We start from the raw sequence: 19,857 nt of genomic DNA on the forward strand, positions 1-19,857 counted from the left end.
TAATATGCAGGATAGTAAACCGGTGAAGGTTCCTATTCCTGTAGCTGTAAAGTTATCTGCTAAATAGTGTCCCAAGACACAAGAAGAGGAAGAGGATATGTCTTGTGTTCCATATGCAAGTGTAGTCAGTAGATTGATGTATGCAATGGTTTGTACTGGACCAGACATTTCACATGCAGTGGGAGTATTGAGTAGGTTTATGTCAAAACCAGGGAACGAGCATTGGACAACAGTGAAGCGGGTTTTCAGGTATTTGCGTGGCACTAGTGATTATGGTTTGTGCTATCAAGGAAGACTAGGATTGGACAGAGTTTTGGATATCCGTGGTTTTATTGATGCGGACTGGGTTGGAGATTTGGATTAGAGAAGATCTACAAGTGGGTATGTGTTTAACCAATTTGGAGGTGCAGTCAGTTGGATGAGAAAGAAACAATCTATAGTGGCACTATCAACTACAGAGGCAGAATACATGGCAGCCACTCATGCAAGCAAGGAAGCAGTTTGGTTGCAGAGATTGTGTTTAAGTATGGGGTTAGTACAGGAAGCTATAAGGATAGATTATGACATCCAAAGTGCAATTTTCTTGGCAAAGAACCCTGCATATCATTCAAAGACAAAGCACATTGGTGTTCAGTATCACTTTGTGAGGGATATGATAGAAGGAAAAAAGGTGTTGCTGGTAAAGGTGGACACTTTGAAGAATATTGCAGATGCATTGGCAAAATTTGTGAGATTTGAGAAGTTCTCTTGGTGTAGAGAAACAATGGGTGTTGCAGGGCTGGATAAATGACTAAGCTCTCTTGTGGCCCCCTGTGGAAAGAAAACAACAAGTGGGAGAATGTTGGGTTGTGTTATATTCTTTCCACGACTAGCCCACATAGTTACCCGGGGGTTAGAGGGGGGGAGGTCACAGGGGGTTTGAGGGGTACCCGTAACCCCACTTTATGGGGTTTGAGGCAGCGCCCTGGAAAATTTTGGTTTTGGACCTTATGTTAGGTTGGGCAGACCCACCTATGGTTTTGTGCATGATTTTCGCACATGGTTTTGGACGCGATGGTTTTTTGGTCCATGGTCTTGGATGCTTAAGCATGTATAAATATGTATTGTAACATTGAAAGGAATGTAATGAAAAATCAAGCTGGTAGTCCTGGTTTTGGGATCCAGGGGAAATTCTTTGTGTATATGTGTTTTATGTGTTATGCTCTCTCATTGTTTATTTTCTGTGATTTAGAATTCATATGCAGTAATTTCTGTACGGGGTTAAAACCTACAAGCCTCAGCTAAAAACCCCAATCTCTATATTATCATACAAGTGGAAATATGTTCGGATTACACAAAGGTTTAGCTCACAAGATATACAGCTCTTAGTACAATCCCTCTGCTGCTCATAGATAGTCAAAGGCTTCTCACAAACCTCCTATTTCCTTGCGCAGTTTCTCTTGGGTCCTCTGGCTGCCACCTGTGTGAATTCACCTCTCACACATTGCTCTGACCTTTGGAATAACTCTGTAATCCTCAAGGAGATAATTCCTTCTACATGGATGAGTTTCCTATATAGGAAAAATCCTCCAACTGATAGTACACTGTCCCTTCCTCTGATCTCAACTGGGTCTCTGACTGAACTGACATGCATGCGTTATTTATGAGAGAATATTTAGTTATCTGAAGTGCAGCGGTTACATGCATGCATTAACTAACTAAACTCACAATTAGTTTAACAAACTATTTGAACTAATCTAACTGGACTTAACTCAGTTAACTGAGCTAACTAATTACAACTCAAAGTACAACTCATCCTGATCTCCTTAATTAAGGGATAACATCCTCAATCAAAGGGATAACTATTGCATGTCTTCACATAAACTTCATGTTTGATTTTCTCCAACTAATTAACTCAAGATGAATTAATTAATTATTTTACAAATAGCTGCTAAGATCAAATTCGAATTTTACTTCTCAATTTTAGTTTAGGGACTAACTAAAATTGGAATGTATCCCGAAATGCTATTTATAGTAGTGCAATTTTTAGCATTTCTATTTTATCATTCCTTGTTTCTATATCCAACACTGGTACCTGAACTACTATTTATAGCATTTCTTGTTTCCATTTTCAACAAAAGCGACTCTGGGTTTCTGGGTGCTATCCTACCTATAGCATGAGAGCGACTGAGGCATAAGTTGTCCAAAAGATCAGTGAGACCCAAGGGCAAGCTATATAAAGTGTTGGATTGGTTCATGAGTGTCTTGAAGCTGATGTTAAATGTTTGTATGGTGTGCTTCCATCATTTCCACTTCCTTAACATGAATTAGGAGGTCAAATCATATCATAGTGGCCTATCGTCGCATGTTTACCCTGGCTGGCCAACTGCTTGGGTAGATGTGGGAGGAGGGTATTACAACGAGATCACTCTTCAAGGATTTTCAACATTTTCAAGTTAATTCTCCTAATCCTCAAGATATAGGTTTTGATTAGATAAACGAATCTTGTTCGATTACATTCCCTTCATGTTAATCTCTTTTATTAGATCCAGCGTTGCAGAACATATATTTCACAGATGCACAAAAGTTTGAATATTATTATTCTAATTATCGAGAGAGGGATCAATATGAATTGAAAGAATTTTCCTTATTGAATCCTTTCATGGATTATCACCTTCTTATCCCTCTTATGTATGCTACAAAGTTAATCATTTTTCTGGCATAATCAATCCCCTTGAGTCTCATTCAGTCCTTTAATCTTTTGGTAGATCTAATTCATCAAGTTGATATCAATGTTGGATCTAATTTGAAACACGTTTATGATCTTTTTTAATATTTGTTTCACTATTCCTTGTATCCTAACTGGTATCTGGACATTTTCATACCAACAATTAATGTTAATTCTTTCAATTTTTTTTGTTTCTAGTCTAGTCTATAATCAGATGCAAAGTAATGATCTGCTATGCTGAAAAAGAGGAAGCAATCATTTCTAAGAATTATCATGTGAGGAGGAAGATTATATAATTAAAAGTGCTTGTAGAATCTCTAAAATTAACATTTCCTTATATTTGAATAATGGAACATATTATTTGTTATCCGTCAAATTTGATCAATGCACCAACCTTCTTTAATTATTTTGCCACTAGCTTATCTAATGAAAGTTGTTGGTTTATATTCAATTCATCTCTTTATTTATTGGATACCTCTCAAGGAGTTGGGTCACTTCAATTTTTACTGATGGTTATGTTAGGTTCCCACTGCCTTGATACAGTGTCTAGGTGAGATTGGTTTATGTCTCCTTCACTTGATCTTCCCCATAATATGGATCTAATAATTGAAGACTTATCTTTGCATGAATTTCAATCTTTTGGAGATGGTTGTTTTTATGATCCAATTGTTGATTGGTCAGATGAATAATATCTAATGATTTTGGTTTTTAATAATAAGTTCCAACGTTATCTTGAGCTTAACACGTATGGATGTATGTTTTAGAAATGACTTCAATGTATTAATGTTTAGCATTGTATTTATTATTGTACTTTTGTAGGTTGGATAAAGAAAGCTTTCAAAGAGCATATTTATGCATGAAAACTTGATCTTCATCCTTAAGTATTGGTAATCTAGATAAACATCTTCATTTCTGTACATTGTTTTATTTAGCTATTAATTGTTCATATCTTTCAGATTACTAGTTGGGAACAACTTTTGTGGTTGCATTGGAAATTTCACTTCACTTAGCCCTGACCTTTTGACTGGTTAGGTTTAGGTTCATTTTAGTTTTCCTTTGGCATCCCACCATCCTTATATTATTATTTACATTTTATTCTTTACATTTGCTCTATTTTCTTGTGTTTTATCTTGCTTGTTATGTCTTGTCTCTTTTCTTTTCTCTTTCTTCAATGAGACTGTGCACGAAAATTAATTTGTTTGGATCAAAGAAAACCATGTGGAGAAGCTTGGAAAGGGAAATTGTGATTAAAAGCAACCATTGGATAGCTTGTGACCCCCTTCTTTGCTTTTTTTTTATGCATCTTTAAAGTCAGTGATGTCTGGATGGAAAATATGATTCATTGTAGATGGAAAGCCTTTGGTAGAACTATAAATCTTGTATCTATTTTACGATCTGCATTCTTGACTTGGCCTTGTAATTGAATGGTGTTTCAATCTGTAAACTCAATTGAGTAGAGAAGGGAAAGGAAAAAAAGTCAAGTGAACATATCAATTTTTGATATCTTTCAAATCCATAAAAAAAGGAACAACCTCTCTTGGTATTAAATAAGTTAAGATCTCTCTTTCACGCTGGTGCAATAAAATCTTAGTAAATTCTAAAGAATATTAAAAATCGATAAAGGGTGAATGAAGAGAAAGGATTCCTGTGTGGAGAGGTGAAGAAAGAAAATTCACCAGGGTACTGAATAGACTCGCTAGTAGTGAAGAAATGCTTATGATTCCTTGAATTGACTCCATCGGGGTACTAAACAATTTTGTTGGTAGTGAAGGAACATGAGGGACAATTCTTAACTTTGAACATCAAAAACTAGATATACTCATTACCCTTCTACCCTATCAAACCAATTGGATATGACAAGTCTTGTAAATGTGTTCAAAGCCAAGAAAGAAATAAGAGAGACTATATCATTAATCAGGGTAAGTGGTGAAGCTGGGGTAATCTACATGATAAATCAATACTTCGTGAAATATTGAGACCTCGTACTTAAAGCTATACCTAAATGGAGAATCTAGAGTCCTTCTAGTGAATCGCCAAGTGTTGTCACTACAACAAACACCCTCCAAAATTTTTCCTATATCTAAATTTTGGAGTCTCCTTATGATCTCACGATCTGTCATTTCAAGTTGATTCATAGTTGCTTCATGATTGGTTAATGTTTTTCTAAGTTCTTAAGTATTCTTTAAAATATTCTAAGTCTCGAAGAGACATGCTTACACATGATTAGCTTGTGATACCCCCATAACCAACTTCTTCTAAGAAATCATAGCAGTCAATGTGTACCCTTGAATTCAAGCACTGTGCAGTCCTTGATGATAGTCATTACACAATGCTTGATGATAGTGATTGTGGAGTGGCTAATGATAGTGACTGTGTTGTCTCTAAAAATGGTGTTTCTGCAAGCCTTGTGGATAATGTTTCCGCAGTCCTTCAAGAAAGTGCTTGAACAGTTCCTAGAGATAAAGAATGTATAATCCTTATGGACAGTGACAATGTGAGGGCATCCTCTACATATAGTGTTGGCACATGCTTTGTTGACAGTAGGAGTGTACTTCTCCAATTCAACCAATTCAATCGTAGCTCCTAGTTTCTTGACATGCACAAGGTTCAGTCACCAATCTTAACCCTAATTGCATGTTTGCTCTCCTTGTATAAAGAGCCTAGTCTAGAGCTCATCTTTATATTCATATTTCACTTTTGAGCTTTGTGCATTGTTAGGATATAAGCAGAATTCTTTCACTCATGGTTGCAAATTCCCCATATTCTCGGTGAGTTTCTCAACTATCTCTTTCACTTTTGTAAGTGTTACTTTTTCTTTCTTTTACCCTTACATGTGTCGTTTTTTCTTGCTCTATCTTTTGCAAGTGTCACTTTTTCCTGTTTTCATTCTTGCATGTATCACTTGTGTTTTCTTTGTTTTTGCATGTGTCAGTCTCACTCTTGCATGTGTCATTTTCACTTGTTTTCACACATCTTAAGAGCACCATGGCGAACCTTTTAGAGGCATCTCCAACACACTCTCTTGAACTAGTTGATACTATTTATCATTAGAACTTGTGTTGGACACATTTCCATGGCATAGCACACCTTTTGGTTACAGTCGGCCCTTATGTAGTAAAGATATCACTACAATAAAAAATGATATTGGTGAGGGTTGAAAAACATTACCATAATCTCATTGGTGATGGTAAAAAGAGCCTCTGTCACCAAAAACTTAATGTTACCAAACGTGGCATCACCAAAAGTATAGGTGTTGTGGTGACCTTAACCTCCACCACCACAAAACTTTGACCGTCACCATTTCATATTTTTGTGAGGGTCGAAAATTGTCACCATAAGCTCATTGGTGATGATAAAAAGAGCCTCCATCACCAAAAATTGAACATCACCAAAACTTACATCATCAAAAGTATAAATGTTGTGGTGACATTCAAGGTCTATCACAAATAATTATTATAATGACAGATATTGGCTGTCACCATTTGATATGGACGATAGTGATTTATGGTAATGGATATATATATATATATATATATATATATATATATATATATATATATATATATATATATATATATATATATATATGGTGGCGTTCATTGACCGCCACCATTTAATATTTTGGTGAGGGTCGAAAAATGTCACCATAAGCTCATTGGTGATGGTCAAAAGAGCCTCTATCACCCAAAAATGACTATTTCCACTCCATAAGAGTATCAGGGCATGATGGAATTGAACCACCAACCTCCTATTTGTAAAGCAAGCACTCTTCCATTGAGCTAACACCCTTTACAAAATAGACTTTAAAAAACTAGCCCTTGAAATTTTATGATCCAGGTGGACATTGGTGGTCACCCACCTATTCCACCTCGACCTCGAGTCGATTTCAATTGTTTCCTTGTTCATTTCAGCATTTACTATTTTTAGTAGTTTTTCGGGCCTTGAACTTCCGGAGCAGTTTTGACCCCCTAAATGATGTTTTTTTGAGGTCTGCTGCAGACCCATAATCATAAGTAGGGGTCTACAACAAAACCTGTAGTACTGAGAGAGACCTTTCTAACAAGGTATTGTACACGCCAAATGAAGACAATATGACCAAGTTACGACCCCAAGAAGTTGGCTTCCCAACTAATGCCAACGGGGCCCATAAACTCTTGGTGTTTCATCTCCTGGGGTTAGGGTTTTGTTTGTTTAGGGTTTTCTCATGTCTTTTAATAATAAATAGGCCCTTGAGCCTCATCGTAACATAGTTCAGAGGCATGTAGCTGCCAAATATCTTCTCGGAGATGAGCTACCATCACCCGAGCTAGTCTTGTTTCCATTATGTTTGTAAGCATATTTCAGTATTTGATATTAATGAAATTAAGTGTTATTTATACTACATATTTATATTTATGGTTATATTTGTAAGTTGTTGCATTCCTGTTTAAATTTGGATCAGTGGTATCAGAGCAGTTTGCTCTTTCTCTGTTTTTCTTTGCTTGTCCCCAACGAGGTCGGGATATAAGGAGTTAGGGCTTGAAATGGTCGAACCATAGCAAGACCAGCCTCACAAATCCTGATGGCCTCCCATGGTGGAGGAAAAGCAATACAAGGGGGTAGGAGATCCTATCAAAATGTTTCTCAAAGGAGCCCTCGAGTGACAAAGGAACGTGATGATGGATGACTTTGCCCAGATCTTTCAGCGGCACCTAGGGGTGGTGCATCTACTTTTAGTAGCTACTCTGGAACTGACACACCCTTTAAGGTGCAAGTTAACTTTGACATTCCCATATTTTAGGGTCAGATAGATGCGAATGTCATAGATAAATGGTTAAATATGCTAGAAGGATATTTTTCTGTTCATGATTTTTCCAGTTGGGAAAATATTACTTTTTCTCTTCTTAAAGCCTCCCCCCACGTCAAGGACTGGTGGGAAACCTACTGCGAGCATAAGGATGAAAGTACGCCCTCACTATTTTTGGCCATATCCACTTGGGATTCATTCTGGAATGCCATTAAGGAGCAGTACTACACTGTCGTGAGCTATGAGGATAAATACATAAAGTAGACCACACTGCGACAGGGAAGGTACCAAGACGTGTCAAAGTTTACCAACGTTTTTCATACCCTTCTCACGAAGTTGGGTATCAAGGATTCTGAGAATCATTTGGTACTCAAGTACCATGGTTGCCTACAGAGGTACATCCAGGATGAGATGGAGTTCCTGGACATCTCCTCACTCGACATGACGTATTGATACGCTGTCAAGATTGAGCAGAAGCTTAAATAGAAAAGGTGAGACTTTGGATCCGCAAATCCGAAGCAAGGGAAAGGGACCCCCAAATCGCAGAGCAAAAGGCAAAGCCAAGGTGGGGCGACCAAGGATAACTTGCTGAAGCCATAAGCAAATAACAACACCACGAAGACAAACAAGGACATGAGAAAGTGGTGTGAGTTCCATAAGAGCTCCACTCACAACATAAGAAAGTGTCAGGCGAAGTAGTTGCTAGTGGCTGAGTTGAAGGATTATGAGTCCAACACATGCTTTGAATCTGAGCTAGAACTAGACAAGGGGAATGAAAAAAGGAAGTAGATCATTGATGTAGAGCCCAGTTCCACTGTGGCCACCACCAAGATCCATAATATTGAGACTGAAGATCTAGAATAGGGGGAGCGCCTATTCCACTCACAGATGTGGGTGAAGGGTTCTCTGTTACAGTTCATTGTTGATAGCGGGAGCCAAAAGAACCTCATTTCAGGAGAGTCCATGAAGTGACTGGGCCTACCAACTATAGCACATCTGAAGTCTTACACCATCAGGTGCCCTCACCAAGGATGAGATATTTGCGTCAGCCAATAGTGTTGCCTTCCCTACAACATCAAGCCCTTCACGGATGAGGCACTATGTGATGTTTCCCCTCTTGAAGTTTATGATGTATTATTAGGAAAACCATACTTATGGAAGTGACATGCTATATATGAGTCTAGACCTCTCTCTATTATTATTTCTCTGGGCACTAAGTTATACAAGATACCAGAGGTAGCCCTACCTACCACCATCTATTTGATCTCTACTCAGCAATGAAGTAAGGTCATCTTCGAGACTAGGAATTCTTTTTTCTTTATGATTCACTCTCAATGTAAGGGGAAGATCATAGCCACATCCATGGCCCCTAGGAATGGTTCCTCCAAGCAGTAGAAGCAGGTGGATGTGGTCATGGAATAATATAAGGACATCTTCTCCTCACCCACAGGGTACCCTTGCATTGTCAGGTCAAGCATTCAATCGATCTGAGTCCCAGAGCACCTCTGCCCAACGAGAAGCTATATCGCCTCTCCATTTTGGAAAATAAAGAGATAATGCAGAAAATCCAAGAGTTGCTGCAAAAAGGGCATGTCTAACCAAGTTTCTCGCCTTGTGGGAGCCCGATTGTACTGGTACAAAAGAAGAATGGAATCTGGAGGCTCTACATTGATTATCGGGCATTAAACAAAATCACTGTTAGGAACAGGTATACAATCCCATAGATTGATGACCTTTTAGACAAACTCAAGGGGGCCAATTATTTCATCAAGATTTATCTAAAGTTTGGTTATCACTAGGCTCTAATAAGGCCCACAGACGTATGGAAGATTGCCTTTAAATCCAAGGAAGGCCTTTTTGAATGGTTGGTTATGCCCTTTAGGTTGACAAATGCCCCCACTACTTTTATGAGGCTAATGGATGACATATTGCGGCCATTCACCAACTGGTTCATGGTGGTTTATCTTGAAGACATCCTCATATTCAGTTTATATAGACAAATGGGAAGTTGCAAAATGATAGACATCATAAGTGGTCTACATATCTACAAAAATTCCACTTGAACATTAAATACAAAAAGGGCAGCACCAATCATGTCGTAGATTGCCTCAGCTGACCCCCAGTTGTAACACTGACTACTCTTCTCAACTAGTGTGGTCATGAGACCTCTCGATGGCCGCAACTCTACAAAAATGATACAGCGTTCACCTCTACATACCATATTCTAGTAGACAGGAAGCAAGTTCCTGATTTCCACCTCTAGGACGCATTATTATGCTACCTGGGCTACATTTGTGTTCCTTCAAGCAAGCGTGCCAACTAATTTGGGAGGCACACTATAGTCGGATTGTAGGACACTTTGGAGTGGAGAAAACTGTGGCTATACTGCAAAAGTACTTCTATTAGCCCAAACTCCAACTGGATGTTGGGAAATATATCAAATCCTGCACTGCCTGCACCATTGCCAAGCCATCCATCAAGAAGTAAGGCATGTAGATTCCTTTGCCTACTCCCAACTAGCAATGGGAATCCATCTCCATGGACTATATGTCTGGCCTCCCTTTTACCAAACATGGTAATGGCTATGTATTTTTGGTTGTGGACAAATTTTCTAAGATGGCTATATTGGCAACCTGCAAGCAAGGTATCACAGTAGAGGACACTGCCAAACTCTTTTTTGAATGAGTCTGTGTAGATTTTTGTATCCTACCGACCATTATATCAGATAGTGATAGGAGGTTCCTAAGCACATTCTGGTCAAGCCTCTGGACACTATTGGACACCAAGTTGACCAAGTTGACTGCCTTCCATCCCCTGACTGATGGCCAGATGGAGATCATCAACAGGATGATAGTACACATACTCCGCATGTACAACTCCAAGAATCCTCGAATGTGGGATGAGAGTCTTCCATATGTGCAACACAGTTATAATAGAGCTCTCCATAGCTCGTCTACTTTCCGTCCGTTTCAAGTGGGTCTAGGATTTCAACCATTGTGTTTGATTGATGTTTCCATGCCTCAGGCGAATACATAGACAATCCACACATGTATCATCTGAGGCAGATAAAGTGACCAGGTTTATTGCAGACATCCAACACATCCGTCGGTAGGTTCATGACATCCTGGAGAAGTCAAATGCCAAGTACAAGCAACGACATGATCAGCATTGGGTGCCACATAAGTTTCCAGTGGGTGACAAATTCTGGTTGCATTTGAAAAAGAACACCTTACCGAAGCCCGTCAAAAGCTCAGACCACTCTAATATGGTCCTTACACCATTGCCAAGGCTATGGGAGACAATTATTTTGAGCTCAAAATTCCCCCATTCCCTGGTCTACACCCAGTGTTCAATGTGGACCATCTTCGACCATACTTCCCACCATTAATGGACGCATCAGACATTATAGAACAACTCACACCAACAGAGTTAAATCCAGACTACATGGAGAAGGCCACAATTGATCGGATTATGGGCACATAGGTCAAGAACACTCACCAGCAAAAGATCCAACTGTATCGGGTTGTCAAAGCTAACCAACTGCTACACCAAGGCAAGTGGCTCACTAGGGACCAAGTTCAACAAAAATTTCCTCGCCTCATGGAGGCTCTACACGCAATGGGTACCATTGCTTCCTAAGGGGGGAGGAATGATCCAGGTGGATATTGGTGGCCACGCACCTATTCCACTTAGACCTCCAGTCAGTTTCAATTGTTTCTTTGTTCATTTCAACAAATACTATTTTTAGTAGTTTTTTGGGTCCTGAACTTCAGGAGAAGTTTTGACCCCCTAAACGATGTTTTTTTTGAGGTCCACTATAGGCTTATATCCATTGGTAGGGGCTTGTGGAAAAAATTGTAGTACTCAAATAGACCTTTCCAACAAGGTATTGTACGTGCCAAATGAAGATAACATGACCAAGTTACGACCCCGGGAAGTTGGCTGCCCAACTAACCCCAATGGGCCCATAAACTCTCAGCGTTTCATCTCATGTGGTCAGGGTTTCGATTGTTTAGGGTTTTTCTCATGATTTTTAATAATAAATAGGCCCTTGAGCCTCATTGTAAGACAGTTCAGAGGCATGTAGCCGCCACATCTCTTCTCAGAGATGATCTACCATTGCCTGAGCTAGTTTTGTTTCCATTATGTTTGTAAGCATATTTCAGTATTTGATATTAATGAAATGAAGTATTATTTCTGCTGCATGTTTCTATTTATGGTTATATTTGTAATTTGTTGTTCCTATTTAAATTTGGATCACGTTATAAATTGTAAATTATACATCTTTCAACAAAATATAAAACTAACATCTTTTACTAAAAAAGAAAAATAACATCGAAGTTCGAGGTCCCTACATAATGGGTATTGAAGTTATGAAAAGTGGGTGGAAGGAAAAATAGTTTCGTATAAGATACTCAATATGTTCAATTAAATACTCATTTAGAAGTGAAACTTTGAACACACTTATAGCTTATAAATAACCTATAATTATCAAACCTAAAATCTGCAATTACACCAAAGATTGATTTCTCACCTTGTGAATTGTGTAAATCGATTGTGATAGCATAAATATTTGCCTCTAAGATTGATTCACAAGCTAAAAAGTAAAAGTAGTAGTATATATGATGCAATTATGAATAATGAGCTACATGCTTGAATCCTACTGGATATGGTGTCTATAAAACTAATTGGGAGTGATTCTTGTTATTAATTAATTCAATATTTCAAAATAGAACAATCAATAAAATGATCCTGAAATGTAACAACTAAACATATGTTAAAATTGTAAGCAGAAATTTGGACTAATATCTGTTACACCAAAAAAATATCCAAGGGGCATTCAAACACTTCCAAATCCAAACCATGCACTAGTATCTAAAGATGCAATTGCATGGATACAATGAAAGCACTCTCTACCTCTCAATGATAACTATGTCCCTGCACAAGTATTTTAACTAGAAAAGGGGCGTGAAGAAAAAAACCTCAAAGCAAAAAAAACTACACAATACAAAAATACACTTCATCCCCCCCGTCCCTTTATAGAATATATCTAGGGGAATAACAAAAAGATCCATAGAGAATAGGATTAGAGTGGAAAAGATAAATATGATAAGAGAAAACATAACCAAGAATGAAATCTACTAATTTGAACATGTGCCCACATGTACTCAAAGATTAGAGGACCCATCATGATTGATTACACATTTGATAAAATGGCATTTATTTCTTCACTAAAAAGGAATAAATTCCTAGCCTCTTTTCTATTTTCCTATGGAATAAATCCTCTATGTATTCCATCGAGGTTTTGTGCTACACCCTATGCTTACTCTCCAACATTAAACTAAGAGTTACCAAATTTATTTCTACATATGTCTGATTTGTTTAAGTTTGGGCCAAACCTAGTCAAATCGTGTCAAGTTCGACCAAGATGCAATGAGATTAACTATGTTTTCCTAAGATGGTAAAAAATATTGACCCAATATTTTGAAAAGGAAGTTTGATAGAGATCACTGCTCTAACATATTTTCACAAATTTTCCTTTCTGCATGTCTCGAAGAGAGAATTTGAACTAGCCTCCTCTTGCCATAATGTGGCTAGATAAATGAGACAAATATGAACCAATAGTATCCACTAAGAGATTGTGTGTGAGGGGAATTTATTCTACCAAAATATGCTTAGAGATTGCATCTACTTCAACCATTATTTTTTTCACCATTGAATCCATAAGCACAAACACAATTTTTTCATCCAAGAGGCTTGAACACTGATATGGTCAATTTAAACATCTCACTTTTACCAATTAGGCAAGCCACTATTTCAGAATTTATTTTAAATGTGGAGTTTTATGCCAATTTTCTATTGGGAATCCAAATCAGCCTTCTTATTTATATTTTTCCAAATGTTTCTTGGGTCCATATCTTGTGACTATGCTCTACACCAAGATATAAAATTTTGAAAACTCATCTCCTTGAATAAAAAAATTGTACCATAATATAAATAGGTAACTCATGTGTTCTGATTCAAATATTACCCTAATTGAAGATCTCTCTCCACATTTTGGCCAAGATGTGAAGTTATACATGTTAACTAGGATTTCCATAGAGATTAGAACAATTGAGCAACCTTTTAAATGGTGGTCCCAATTTGAATTCACAGGGAAGATATTTTAGTTCATTTAGCACTGAAAGATAATGTTTCTAGCATGTAAATCAAGCAATGCTAAATCAATTTTTAAAATTTGGCATATGTTCAAGAAAGTAGTAACTTTTGTAAATACTAAATAATAAATATCAAGTACTACATTCTATCAAGTTTCATCTATGTTGCATCAAGCAATGTAAATTATAGGAATTGCACTCAAGTAGTCTAATTTAGCATAAGAGTGATAAGATAGGTACCATGGAAAATTTGGTAGTTGCTTCACAAATTCAAATGGGCATGTTTAAGACAAGATCATTTAATCAAATATGATGCTACTATTTGCCATGTATGTTAACACTTATTGTATTGAAATCCCCATCATATACAAAGCACCATCCTATAAAATGTCCTTTTTCAATACAAATGTCCTCTTCTTCTCATGGTCAATGATTGCAATTTTTGTTGGGGTGCTAAGATATATTATATCCACCTTTGTCCATGAAAAAATCATATTCAATTAATAGGTTCAACTATTTCATTAGCTATGCCAAAAATACAGCCATAACAATAAGTGCCAAAGATCTTCACCTATGTGCTCTAGCTTATGTGAGACTCAAAGGTAATTGCATCCCCTTGCTCAGTAAGATGTTATTTATTTTGTAAGTTATCTAGGTAATCCAAGGTTTCCAATCCTTCTACTCATACTTCATTGTAAAAATACATAACAAAATGGACTTAAACACATGCAAAAGTAGCAATCTCAAATAGTTTGACTCATATAAGCTTTGTTCATAGTAACTTTGAACCAAAATTGCCACCAACCATCATCAAAGACACAAAAAATTCCATTTCTAGTCTTATTATTGGTTGCTAAGGCACTTAAGAACTACAACTTTGTTTTTTTTTTGGAGTCCAATTACCTCTAGCTTATTCTCTATGTTGGGTTACTAATAAAAGCATAGGCAAAATCTAATAGGTGACCATATAATTCAACATTAACAAGTCAAGTTTGTTGCTTCCATTTCAAACAAGATAACTATAGCTATAGCCATTATATTATTCTTTTGTTTGGGGGGAACTATAGTTATAACTGTGACATTTCCAATTGGTTTTATCTCATTTCAAACAACATAGTTATTCCATCAAAATGAATCACGTAGAATTGAAGTAGCTAATGTCATAATCTAATGTTAGAAAAAATTGTCGGATCACTGTCACAAATTTACTAGCATTCGTAGATCCATTAGGCATTGAAACGTTTAGGAGATAGTGTTCCATGTCTAGTGAACTTGACAACTATTATTTTGAAGGGGCACATTGTTGATAATATGTTTACAATTTTTTCTTTTTCTCAAGTAGCCAGAAATGACATTGTTGAGAAACACAATAAAGTTCAAGTATTGGCATTAGGTTGATTAAACAACTTGTTGTTATTCAAAGTTCATATTCAAGCATTGGGGATCCACTTTATGGGAATCCAAATATCTCCTTTTGAAATCTTGAAAATAAGGGAGTACTAACAAAGAAAAAGATCTTTAACCCAAACCAAAACCATTTTGTCTCAAGGTCTACTATGAAATTATTTTTTTATTAATTACCATATTTTGTATTCTCTTTTGTACTTCTTGGAGAGTCTATAGGCTTCATTTTGAGTCACGATGTATTACAATATGTATCTAACAATCACATTTACTATTTTATCAAAACGTATTTCTTCAATGATGTGTCTCATCAAAGTATTTCTTCTAGACATGGAAACCTAGGCAATTTCTCATGACATGAAAAAAATAAACAATTGCATGTACTCCCAAAACTGACCCCCCTTTAGTCAAAAGATGATATTTTTAGAGAAACTAACTATATTGATGTTATACTCCTATACCAATAGGTGTCATATTTCATGATTGACTTGATGAGCTCTGTAATATGTTCATCCCTTTCCTTGTTGCAAAGGTTTTCCATATTATCAAAAAATAAAAAAAATAAAAAAATGTAAAAAATGTAAAGAGGGTATGCCCTAAAAGAAAAATCAAAGGGTAAAAAAAAAAAAAAGAATAAAATGGTCAAAAAATTGAAAGAAATGAACCCCAAATAAAAATAGACCAGGAAAGTGTGCAAGTCCAAAATGCCACTACTTTTTATTTTCTGTAATAAGCATTGTGTGCAGCTTGTTAATTTATGCCACAATTGATGAATGGCCAAACAGCTTAATCTTGGCTAGTTCATATTTGAATTTCCTGTTTTAGAGATAGAGAATAAAATATGACCAAACTGTTTAATCTTGGCAGATAAGTAGATAGGTAGAGTAAATAAAAAGGAGCTCAACAGTTAAATCTGAGCCCTTGGATGTAATAAGTGCAAACTTAGGTAGGCTTACCATGAAAATAAAAGGAAAGTTGATAAGGGTTTGCCAGTCTAAGTGCACCCAAATAAAGAAGAAAAAATGCTAGGCCAAAGTAGGCAGGGTAGGTAGATGGTGTTGCAGAATGATACTTGTGATAGATTATATCTCTAAAAATGTTAATCTTTATCTCTATCACTAGTGCAATGGTGGACATTATACTTAATGCAGCTCAAGCGAGGCAAGGTTACATAACTAAACTCCCCTTCATACTTTTCCTTGATCATTCACTAACTCCCCCAAAAAATATTAAGATCTATTCTTAATATTCCATTTCATAATGATTGCCTAAGTAAAACCCCATTTTACTTAGGAAAGTGGCCATCTTTCTCATACAAAACCCCTTTTTCCCCTTCAAAGCCTAAGTTTAAATATATATATGCAAAGGGTTTTTAAACTTGGCACTTTCATTTCATAAATTCATATTAATTTTTAACATTTATTATTATATAAATCTCGAAACATTTTAACCCGATCCCGTATTATGTAAATATAATACAAAATACCCCGATATTATAAATATTCCCGCCCCCGGTCGATTATGACCATAGTCGCTGTTTAAAAAGGATTAATAAATTTGTTTGAAATTTATTAAAACCTTCCCCGTTGCACAAACGGACTTAATTAACCATCCGGGTTAATTAACAACCCATCCCGACCAATCAAAATAGCCCCGGAACAATTAAAACTTTGTTATATCATGTGGGGCCCGCACAGTTAAACCCCCGCCATGTTCCCTACCCGTCCGCCATCCGATCTCCGTCACCACATCCAACGGTTGACATCCATATCGCGACCCCCCTCACGACCGCGCGTTAACTCGCGATCGCCCGGCGGTTTTCTGCCGTACCTCTGCCACGCGTCGCCCGTTCAGCACGCTCGCTCGCCCTCCGCTCAATACCACTTAGCCCCAAAAGCGGTGCGATCAAACCGCTTACCGCCTTCCGCTGACGTCATCCACTCTCTGCTGACGTCATCTGCCCTCCACTGACGTCATCCACCCTCCACTGACGTCATCCGCCCTCCGCTGACGTCCTTCGTCAAATGAAAAAAATCCCGCCAACCTTTGTTTTGTTAAAATAAACGGGCAAAATGATATTTTCTCTGTTATACTCTGCATACAGTGCTCTGGGCATAACAACGACCGAGTTCACATTTCCAGTTTCTGACCAACAAAACTACAACATGAGCTCTACGGCCTGTTAGCCAACCTACTACTGTACGGTTTCCTTATTTAACGTAGTCGGTGTTGCTACGAAGAGCTCCCAAACCATCTGTTGGTCTATTTTTCCTCAAAAGGCCCAAGTTGCAGTTTCAATCTACAAAGAACTAAAGATAGAAACCCATTTTTCCGCTCCTCGATGCTCCTCACACCTGAGGAAACTTCAGAAGCATGAATTACCAGAGAAAAATGGTGAGAAGACACGTTAGCAGTTTTGTTTTAGCATAACACGATGGACAAAGGTGAACAGGGTAAACAAACAAAGTGTATCAGATTAGGGTTAAGGAGTATTAGTAAGAAGAGGGCAACCAACACAGAGTGACTGAAGAAAACACCTGCTAGCCGAATTATAGAGCCTACCTCCAGCGCATTCAACAAAAACAAGACCAGCACAATATCAGTTTATCTATTCCCTATTTTCAAGGCTAGCTGTTTCTATTTTCTTGTGAGCTATTTTTAGTCATCCTAGATATTATCTCACTCTGTTATGAGATATTTTTTTTACAATTTTGAGCATAAATACCCCCTCCATTGGAGTATTGAGGGTGGATTCCTAGACTTTGCTGTAATATTGATTATTTGGAATAAAGAGATGTTGGAATCAACTATTGCATGGCCTACTGGATGAAGAATTGAAGCAGAGGACTTGTCACAGAATTCTTGAATCAACCACTAGATCAATAAGTCCTCTATATCTTGTGTTTTAAAGTTTTCTTAGTTTATTACATCATCTGTGTTTCACAATCTGAATGATAAAGAAAAGATTTAATTTCAGAATATGCTTGATTGCACTTTGTTTTCAAGTCATTATTGTTCTCTGTGTTTTCTTCAGAATTAGGATAAGAAGTGAAATATTAATTGCTCCTGTTTCCTAATTCTTTCATGTTGATTATTTGCTAAAGAATACTTAACTGCTCCTTATCAGTAATCATCCAATTTCCCTCTTTAAATAGGTTGAAGGATTCTCAACTACCCTTCACCCCATTTGAGCCCATTCCATCTGTTTCCAATCTTTATTTGTTCCCCGTTTCACCACTTTGCTCTATGAAACCATCCTTTGTTAAGAAGCCAAATCTAGAAAGCCATCTTCTTTGACTCCATTAGCCCAATGGACTGAACTACTCTATTTTACCTCTCTGCTCTATTGAATCTCACCACCCAAACTCAAACAAAACTCCAGAACTTCATAACTAGCCTAATACCTTTAAAAACAAAGCTAAATCATAAAGAGAGAGCCCTCTCTGGATACAGATTGGCTAGATTCTGTATCTAAAAGATTGGTTAGTGGTTACCTCGGCCTCCTTTCCCTTTCTTACAACTTTTGGGAAAACCTGAGTGATAACAATTGAGATTGATAAGAAATGTGTAAATCCATATTTGATTGTATGACCACTCTTTTGCATTCAATTAAAGCATAAATCCAATGAGTATGCCTTGAGTTTGTGAAAGAAATAGGGAAGGTACTGCAGATATATTGCACTTGGATGTAACTTGAAGATAATTTTACTGAGAAAATTGATTGTGGAAGTAAAAAATATTCTTAATAAAAAATGTGAAGATTTTGCACAATGGACTCACAACAAGTGTTCATCACCATGCTTCAGGTTATCATTACTGGGTTAAGAATCAAGATGAAAATAATCATGCCATTCGTAATTTGAAAGGCAAGCAATCAACCTCAACTTCTACAATAAATTGGTAACTAATTCAAGTTATCACCCCTGTGAGAAAGCAATGTCCATGCCAAGAAGCATGATGGAATAAAGTTATAAACCAATGTTGAAATACTTGGTTGGAGTCAAAATTGATTGATTTGGGTAAAAAAGGGGGGCAAGTAAAAAGGAAACGAGCATTAAAAAATGCATAAAAATACATTTTTGTCAATTAAGTTAGAATATAAACCTATGTTAGAAAATTATATATTACGGAGCAATGGAACACATAAAATATTGCAGAAATATAAACACAGAAAACACATAAAACAAGAGAGACACAGATATATGTGGTTCACCTAGTTTGGGCTACGACCACCTTGAACAGCTAGTCCTTCCTTTCTATTATCCAGCAAAATGAAGAGACACAACCTACAGTAGATCCACTGTAATATCCTGTGTTTTCTCTCACAGTCTCACCTCTTTGCTTCTCGCTCAAAGAATACACATATATTACATAGCCTCAAATACAATGCCCTCATACAAAGAGAGGGGTTGCCTTCTAGGGAAAAAAACCCTAAACTAAACATAATTTCTACCGTCAGATCATTTGCCTAATGAACGACCCAGATTGGAAATTACTATACTTTTACAAGGCAATTTTACATCTGTTTTTAGCTTCGGGGGCGCTGCCCCTGAGCCCTCGCCAAGGGTCCGTTGGCCCCTGGACCCCCCAGCCATGAGGGATCGCCCCCCCAGACCCCTGCGGGGGATCAAAGTCACCCCCCCCCCCGCACACCCCTCGCATGGAGGGGTGTACAAACTTCGTGGGGTATACATCCGGCTAAAACAAAGACCTCTGAACAATCATGCTCCATACACAACAATCTCCCACTTGGAGAATGATTGTAGCAACTCCACCAATTCTTCATTTGCTGGACAATGACT

The sequence above is a fragment of the Pinus tabuliformis genome, chromosome 5_2 (genome assembly GCF_031772625.1).
Source record: "Pinus tabuliformis cultivar Carrire ecotype Pingquan chromosome 5_2, CPIR1, whole genome shotgun sequence".
NCBI lineage: Eukaryota > Viridiplantae > Streptophyta > Pinopsida > Pinales > Pinaceae > Pinus > Pinus tabuliformis.